Source organism: Myotis brandtii, unplaced genomic scaffold (genome assembly GCF_000412655.1).
Source record: "Myotis brandtii unplaced genomic scaffold, ASM41265v1 scaffold139, whole genome shotgun sequence".
NCBI lineage: Eukaryota > Metazoa > Chordata > Mammalia > Chiroptera > Vespertilionidae > Myotis > Myotis brandtii.
The window spans coordinates 1,722,439-1,730,098 of NW_005354965.1; the positions used below are offsets into that span (position 1 = coordinate 1,722,439).

Here is a 7,660-nt window from a genome sequence, read left to right on the forward strand (position 1 = left end):
CTTCCTTCCTTCCTTCCTTCCTTCCTTCCTTCCTTTCCTTCTTTCTTCTTTTTAAAGAGATTTTTATTGATTTCAGAGAGGAAGGGAGAGGGAGAGGGAGATAGAAACATCAATGATGAGAGAGAATCACTGACCAGCTGCCTTCTGCAGGCCCCCCACTGGGGACTGAGCCCACAACCCGGGCCTGTGCCCTGACCGGGAATTGAACTGTGACCTCCTGGTTCAGAGGTCCACGCTCAGCCCCTGAGCCGCCGGCCGGGCGGAAGCTGCTTTCTTTTTGCAACGTTATTTTTCTCGGATAAACAATACGCACCCGAGGCGCGGAGGAGGAGCGGTTTTCTTTGTCCTTGGAAAGCGCTGCGTGAAGGCAGCACAGCCATCCTTCGTGCCGGAGTCACGGGCCACACGCTGGGCTTTCTCTGCTGGCCCGAGGACACGCTGCGCTCAGCTGCACAGGCTTTCCTGGCGTTAGAAATAGAAACAGTTTCTCTCTAAGAAACAGGAATGTTCTTGGCTTTCCCTCCAGGCCCGGGGCCCCCACGTGGGGAAGTCGTTCTCGTGGGCGCCTGCGAACGTGGTGATGAGCTGTCCGTGGCCTTACGGTTTTGTTCGTTTTCAGGAGCCCGCGGTGAACGCATGTCTGACCTCTGCCTTCGGGCGGGGATGCCGGGCACGGCTCACACAACCCATCACACTCCAGAGCGCGGTGCGCCTTTCCTGCCCTCCTACTCCGTCCCGGCCCTGCCCCACCCCCGGGCTCGGCTCCGTCTCTAATGACTAATTGTACTGAACGCCATGGCTGCTCTTAGACGCGCTGGGATCTGAACGAAGCCATCAGACTCTCCACTGATCACTCCATTAGCTCCTCAACCTACTGCAAAACTTTAGCTCAAATAGGCCAAGGAAATAGAGTGCGCGCGCACATATGTGTGCGTGTGTATGCGTGTGTGTGAGTGTGTGTATGCGCACGTGTGTGTGTGCACGTGTGTGTGTGTGTGAGAGAGCAGAAGAGGAAGAGACCCCAAAAGCTTTAAAATGGAGTGAAAGTTGGAGTCGGCATCTAAACGAGGTTTGCTTCCCGGGCGATGCTGTTTGAAAGCTCAATAGCTGGTGTCAAAAATAGATTTCTCTCCCTTTCCAAGTGTGGCAAACAGAGCCACGCGCCTCGCCCAGACTCCTGCCTCTCACCCCAGAGGGTTTCTTGTGGAGGAACCAACAATCCCTTGGACGGGAACCCTGGACGGGCCGGCCATCATTTTGCGATTTGGGCGGTTGCCGGTGCCTGGCAGCCCCTGGTTGTTTGTCTAGAGTGATAGTCAGCGGTTGGACGGAATGCAAGAAAGCTGATCCCGTCGCTGGCTCAGGTTCTTCGTGGACAAGAGACAAGGTGAGTTGCTGCCTGCGCTGCCCCTTTGTTTCTGAGAAAGGTCATGGCAGCTGCCATCAGATGGGGTGTCCCCCCTGGGACACAGCAGGTCCCTTCCCCTCACCTCTGGGCGCATCCACTTGAGGCAGAACTGAGCCATGTCTGCCTGTGCCCCAGGCCCCTTGAGGGCGAGATTTGAGGACTGCTGTGGGGAGGGTGAGATTGGGGGATGGCTGTGGGGAGGGCGAGATTGGGGGACGGCTGTGGGGAGGGTGAGATTTGAGGACGGCTATGGGGAGGGCGAGATTGGGGGACTGCTGTGGGGAGGGCGAGATTGGGGGATGGCTGTGGGGAGGGCGAGATTGGGGGACGGCTGTGGGGAGGGTGAGATTGGGGGACTGACTGCTGTGGGGAGGGTGAGATTGGGGGACTGATGCTGTGGGGAGGGTGAGATTGGGGGACTGATGCTGTGGGGAGGTGAGATAGGGGGACGGCTGTGGGGAGAGAACAATCGCTCTGTTGTCAGGTTTCCTTCACTTTCGCCCAGATGCTGGCTGCCCGGAGCGGAGCGCAGGGGAGAGCTGAGCGGAGCCTCAGCTCCAGCAGCGTTTCCTTGGCTCCCGGCTGCTCCTTCATGGAAAATTCCATCCGTGGACGCTGGGCTGGGATGTCACCGCCGCTGAAACCCTAGCCGAGCCCCTGCCTGAGCTGCGATGGGAGCGAGCCAGGGAGAAGGGGAAGCGCATCCCACATAAAGGGAGGATTGAGCGAGGGCAGTGACCCGAGAGCAGCCGGTCACCAGCCCCAGGGGGTCGGAAGGCTCCCCGAGTTTCCCCGTCTGTAGGAGCAGAAGGGATGCCCGTTTAAAATGTTAAAAATGATCAAACGTGTTTAACCTTCACCTCGGTAACTGAACTGGGTGAGGTACTGGAGGGCTTATCATCCCAGCGTCTGTGCTTCTGCATCTTGTGGGAAATTGTAAGGACACAAAGGTTTTTAGAACGTATTTCCTTCTGTCTCAGAACCATTCCCCACCCCCCGAGGGTATCAGCACGCATGCGCGGTGGGGGGGGGGCTGCTCTGCGGAGCAGGGGCTGCTCCACTGGGCATGCGCGTGGGTGGGCCTCCGTGACCGCAACCGAGCTGAAGCCCCACTGCGTGTCAGATCGTGCAGCTCCGCGGCCTTTATTCTCAGCCTCGTGTCCTCAGCCGCATCCCGGATGGATCATCCGTTCAGACGCTGGGATTCACGTGCACAATGCAGTCAATTGCCCGGTGACATCTTCACTTCATCTTATAAAAATAAATATATAATATAAATATGAGGCTTGAAAAATATGGTCTTTTGTCCTTAAAATCTGTCCCCCCAAGATGCTCCGGGACCTCAGAAGCTTAGCGTCACAGAAAGAAAAGGGAGAGACCATCATGTCCAATTTGGTTTTCATTTATAAGGAACAAACGATGGCACAGATTCTCCCTTAAATGGGACGCTGGGCCGTGTCCGTCCTTCTCTCTGAGGCCACGCTCTCCCGGGAGGGTGTGGAGCGCCCTGAGCCCAGTGGGAGAGACGGGAATCGGGGACTGCGGGTTCGGTTTTGGTTACACCAGCGTCAGCGGAGACAGAGTTAAGGTGGGTTGTGAGCGGGGAGAGGTGGATGGGCGGGGAGGGGTCAGGACTCCCCCGTGACGAGGGAGAGGGTGGACGGCAGGCAGAACTGGCCACGGGTTGGGGAGCTGCTGTTCCGGCCCCCCCTCACCCCTCGCATTGGGTCGCCCTTAGACTCGGCCCGGTGACAGACACACATCATGTCGCCTTGCCCCTTCTCTGGCCCCAGGTGGGCAGCTGACCAGAGGCCTTAGGGTGGCCACGGAGATGGAGTAGAAGGTGAGCCGGACCCACCTGACATGGCCCTTTAAGGAACCCCCGTATGCTCGTGCGGCCCGTGCGGGGGTGAGCGGGGGAGGCCCTGCTGGGTGTGACCGCTCACATGTCCTCAGACCTGATGCTGGCAGCCAGCTTCCTGGGGGGCTCAGTACTCTCTCCGGGGTCTGCTGTGCATTTATTCACGTTTCCTCTTGTGCCACACGAATGGTTGTCGCTGTGTCGAGCGTCTGGCTGTGGAGGAAGGCGGCAGCCCTGGTGGAACGAGGTGATGGACGACTCGGCCTGACACATGGCTCCGTAGACCAAAGAGGGCTTGGGCGTAATGGCTGCTGTGTTACCTCTGTTTGCACCCGGACAATCAGTGACTTGTTCTCATTAACGGTGGGTCACCTTCCAAAAGGAAGGAAAGCGGCCAACATATCAGGAAGGGGGGGAAAACCCGGTGTCTTCGTTCCCCACCTCATTATCCTGATAATCACACAGACTCTGAATTAGACGGGCAGCCTCCGCAGCTGCCTCTGTCCCACAGTGACCTCAGCAGGAGGCTCCCCTGGGGACGGGCCCTTCCAGGGAGAGGCTGGGAGGAAGCCGGTGACAAGGGGGGTCGGACCCCAGCCATGCGGAGGTGACCATGGTTCTCAAGGCCGATTCTAGGCTGGGGCCAGCGCTGGCCTGCTAGGCTAAGGCTCAGGTAACACCCAGGGGCCTCCAACTCCCGGGAAGATTAGCGCCTGATGAGCCCGGGAACAGGTGAAGGGGCCTGACTCCATCTGCCACAGGAATTGCTGGGGTCGGGCTCCATCGGGAGCTGGAAACAGCGAATGCGCTGCAGCCGGGATACAGCTAATCCTGGGCTCAGCTGGGACTGCGTATAAAACAGACCGACTCGCCGGGAACACAAAAAAGGAGGGATCGGAGGTGGGGGTGCCACTGCCCTGCGTGGGGAGGCGGGCAGTGAGCTTGCCGCGGGGGCCGTCCCTCCGTCCCTGTGGCCCGCTGTCCCTGCAGAGTTAGTAACAGTGCCTCCCTTCACTGTCAAAAAAAGTCGCAATTCGGACTGTAAGTTACGTGGTTGCTGTATTTCAATGTCGATTTTAAGTCGCCTTTTAAGAACGTACCGCTGGACGGCAGTCTAGGTTGAGCTGTGTCCCCACAGAGAGGCTAGTCCTGCCCCCGGAGCTGGGACGTGGCCTTGTTTGGAAGGAGCGCCCTCGCAGACGATGGAGTTAATTTGGGGTCATCACGGTGGCCCCCAGCCAGTGTGACTGTTGTCCTTAAAAACCGGGGACATTCGGACCCAGACGTGCACACGGGGACAACGTTGCGCGGTGGTGGAGGAGGAGACTGGGGTGATGCTTCTACGAGCCAAGTGGCCGAAGATCGCTCGGTGAGGAGCCGGGAGCAGAGCCTTCCAGATCCTTCCAGACCCTTCCTCCCAGCCTCAGGAGGAACCAGCCCACGGACACCCTGACCTCGGACCTCCGGCCTCCGGACCGTGAGCGATACGTTTCTATGGTTTGAAGCCTTGTCCACTGTGGGGTTTTGCTATGGCAGCTCCAGCCAACGACGTCATGTGGGTGCTGGTCCCAGAGCGTCTGGACACTCACTACTCCGTTTGCACGGTCCCAGGTTCCCAGGAAGGAGCCTTCGGGCGCAGGGGGTCGGGGTGGGTCCATGACAGGTCCCCCTTCTCAGTTCCGGGAGAAGGAGGGGAGAGTCAGAGGTGGTTCCTGGGCTCCAGGGGCCAGCAGTTTGGTGGGGAGGGAGGCAGTGCGCTGGCCTTGCACCTGACGGGTTATCTCTGAGTCTGTATCGCGTGGGGAGGATGAGGACCCGAAGAGCAAGGGCTACCTGGATAATAGGAGGGGGGTGCGGGGGGTGCAGGGGCGCACTGGGAGGAGCCGGGAGTGCCCAGGCTTCCACACCAGGGAAACCCCCAGCAGGAGCCCTTTCTCGGCCTCATCGCCCCCTTCATCCCGGGTGCGGGGGTGGGAAGCGCCCTGACTGTGGTCCAGGCCCCAGCTGGGGGGCGGGTTCCAGCGGCCAGACCATTGGGAGGCAAATGCCAATCAAGCAGCTGAGGGCCCAGGGCTGGGGAAGGGGGAGTGAGCAACGGAGAACAAGGCCCCGCTTCCTTCCCAAGAAGCCGCCTGGGTGAACCTTCGGGGGGATGGGAGGCACGGAAAGTCCATCCCTGGTGGGAAGAGGGCCGTGCGGTCCGGTCTCTGGCCAGGGTTTCCAGGGGCCCGGCCGTGGGGAGGCCACACGGTGCGGAAGCCCAGCCTTCCTGCTGTGTGCTGGCTGCTGTGGCCCCAGGCGGGCGGGCGGGCCTGGCTGCTGTCCAGGGACATGCAGACATTCCAGAACCTTCTGCGCAGCACCTCTGTGAGGGCCGCTCCCTCGAGGCCCACCTCCCACACCCTTGTACCCGGTTCCAGGGCCAGCCCTGGGTGCCATCTTGAATTTGGGCTTCGTCCCCTAGACAAGGATCTGAGGAAATAATAAAATCAATAACCAATAGACTCAGTCCAGCCTGGCTGGTGTGGCTCAGTGGTTGAGCATCGATCTATGAACCAGGAGGTCACGGTTTGATTCCCGGTCAGGGCACAGGCCCAGTTGCGGGCTGGATCCCCAGTGTGGGGCGTGCAGGAGGCAGCCGATCCATGATTCTCTCTCATCAGTGATGTTTCTCTCTCTCTCCCTCCCCCTTCCTCTCCAAAATCAATAGCAATAATAACAAAAACCCAACCCCTCCTGCGCACACATCTCTGAACTCCAGCTCTGGGTCTCCTCGGTGGGGCCCAGTCAGAGGGGCGGTTGGCGGGGCGTTTCCCAGCCGGGGTCCAGGTGGATGGTCAGGTTGCCGCTGGTCTTCTCGGGTTGACCTTAGCTCTCGGGCTCTGCGGGGTCCGGGGCAGGCGGCGCTGGGCTCGGCTGCGTGGGCCTGGCATTCATTATGTAAACGGACAGGTCTGTGTTTCAAAATGAAAAATAATCATCATTAAAGTTCCTCTCGGCTCCTTGGGTCCAAACCACTCTTGCAAAACCACCTTCAGATGAGCTGTAAGTGTCAGCAAATCAGAAACATGTGGGTTTAATTTCCCTTGAAATTCACCAGGGGAGCAAGGAGGCAGCCGGCCTTGGCAGCCGGCTTCTTCGGGTTTGCCAAGCCCCAAGTATGTCACACTGTGTGCGAGGCCCGGTGCCGGCCCGGCAGCCCCGGGGCCAGCCCAGCGCTGACTTCCCCGCTGGGCCATCTAGGTTTTCTCTGACCGGGAGGCCGTCCTCTCGGTCCCTTCTATCGCCAGAGGGAGGCTCTGACCACCGCCCACAGCTTCCCGGGACCTGGGAGAGGGACCAAGACTGCAGGGGGGCGTCAGGGGAGCTCCGGCCCACCTGGGCGAACAGGCCCTCTGCGCAGCCCTCACTGTGCCTTTCACACCCAGACCAGCTGTGAGAGACGTTGCCCCAGCTTGACTGCTCGATGGGAAAATGTTTTGCTTTACGGTGGGTGAGTGTCAGGTTCTGAAGGTATGAGGTTTCGTGGTCACCCAACACCCAGGCTATAATGTGAAACATGTCCGTCAGCAGGCCACAGCCCCTCCCCCTTCAGGTCCGAGGTAGGTGTGGCCCCAGACCCGCTGGGGAATAGAGGGGCAATTTCACTAAAGCAGAGAAGCCTCCCAGGCTAGGAGCTGGGACACGGCCCCCGGGCCCCGGTCCCGGCCTCCAGTTTCGGAGTAAGGACATGCCAAGAAGGTCGGGCCAGCAATGGACCTTCTGGTTTGTTGTTTTTCTTTCGTGATATTAATGCCTCTCTTTTCCTCCTATATTTTCTATGTCCAACAGCCTCTTGCCTAAAACAATAATGCATATTAGATGCAAAGGGCAAAGTGAACCTTGAAAAGCCGTCTTTGCGTTCAGAATAACGCCTGCCCTGTGGCTGAGCGTGTCGCGCGCACACACACATGCTGTCTCTGGTTACCCTCACCTGACTGGCGAGGCGACTGAGGCAGCCCCGGAGAGACAGGGGCACCTCCCGATCACACAGCCAGCAGCGTGGCCCCGGGCTGCTGGGCTCCAGAAACCGCGTTCCTTCCGAAGCTCAGAGCTGCCTCTGACCACCGTGGTGGTTCCTGTCATGTGTGAGCTGGACTGGCCCACCGAGGGGTTTTGGGGTTTAGTGGCCGCCGGGGTGATCAGATCCACGTCGGGGCTGCGCAGGGTTTGTGTTCGAGTGACTCGTTTTACTTAAACGGCCAGAGAGAGTGAGAGCGGGGACACATTCACACGTGCCCAGAGCAGCCAGCAGGTGCTTCCCGAAGGGAACGGCGCAGGACGTCAGCCAGAAGGGAAAGGCGCAGCGGCGTCGGGTCCGTGCTGTCATGGCTTCAGGCGGCCGCTTGGGC

General features: G+C 59.6%; 1 long non-coding RNA gene across 2 annotated transcripts in view; it reads left to right on the forward strand.

The window, feature by feature from the left end:
* The window catches only part of LOC102239356, a 3,276-nt gene extending 571 nt beyond the window's left edge, over window positions 1-2,705 (forward strand). Inside the window, exons 2-3 of one of the 2 annotated variants that reach the window (XR_313265.2) lie at window positions 620-1,387; window positions 1,893-2,705. This is a non-coding gene — a long non-coding RNA (uncharacterized LOC102239356). The remainder of the gene's footprint in view (window positions 1-619; window positions 1,388-1,892) is intronic. The other variant, XR_313266.2, reaches the window with a different exon arrangement.
* The last annotated feature ends 4,955 nt before the right edge of the window (window positions 2,706-7,660 follow it).